The sequence below is a fragment of the Pagrus major genome, chromosome 7 (assembly GCF_040436345.1).
Source record: "Pagrus major chromosome 7, Pma_NU_1.0".
NCBI lineage: Eukaryota > Metazoa > Chordata > Actinopteri > Spariformes > Sparidae > Pagrus > Pagrus major.
In genome coordinates this window covers 1,234,027-1,234,905 of record NC_133221.1, presented here as the reverse complement: position 1 = coordinate 1,234,905, position 879 = coordinate 1,234,027, and positions in this window count along the sequence as shown.

Below are 879 nucleotides of genomic sequence, written 5' to 3'. Positions count from 1 at the left end.
TGCTCTTCTCTGCTCATTAAATGAAAACTAGCTGAATGAAATAAAAGAATTTTCTCAACACGGTGACATCATTATCAAATCATCTGAAGAAAACACACTTCATTTTTTTCAATAAAAGTCATGATCTCAAGATAATAAACAGAATAAAATGATAACAGCCAGTAAAGTTCCTTTACCGTTTACAGGTAATATACAGGCCGATGTGATACAGTTACAGTAAATCAGCAGAGAAACAGACTGTCATGATTTATAGAAGGAAAAACTCACCAAGGATTCGCTTCTAAGATTAGCGAGGAGTTTTCGGTCCTCCAGTGTGATGTCTTTGTCTTTGCAGGCTAAGTCTCGATGTTCTGTAGAGTTTGTAGAGTTTGTAGATTTCACACAGCAAACGTACCAGTCTCCATCAATGAACACATACACAACCCACAGCAGACTGATGAAAACTGCCTTGATAATGTGATACAACATAACCCAGACAAAAATGCCACAATTTCTTCTACATATGTATTTCCAGGCTCTCTGAAATGTACTGTCCATCCAGAGTTGTAAAAAAAATAGAATGCAAATTGGCAGAACCATGTAAAAAACGCACTCCAGCTGCTGGTTTCCACAGGAGCACTCAAAATCCTTGTCAAGTGCAACATTGTTAACAAAAATCACGATGAATGCGATGTAGGGGCTGAGTTGTTTGAGAGGAAATTTTGGGAAGACGCCCTTCATGTTTGGAGCCACGTTTGCATCTGCTGGTCGCCTCTGAAAAACAGGAAGAGATGCCTTTTGCTGCTGCAACAGACCCAGCCTTCATTTCCTCGCTGCTTTGTAATAAGGCTCTGCATGCTTTATGAAAAAAACTGTGAAGATGGTACAAAGTTGAACGCC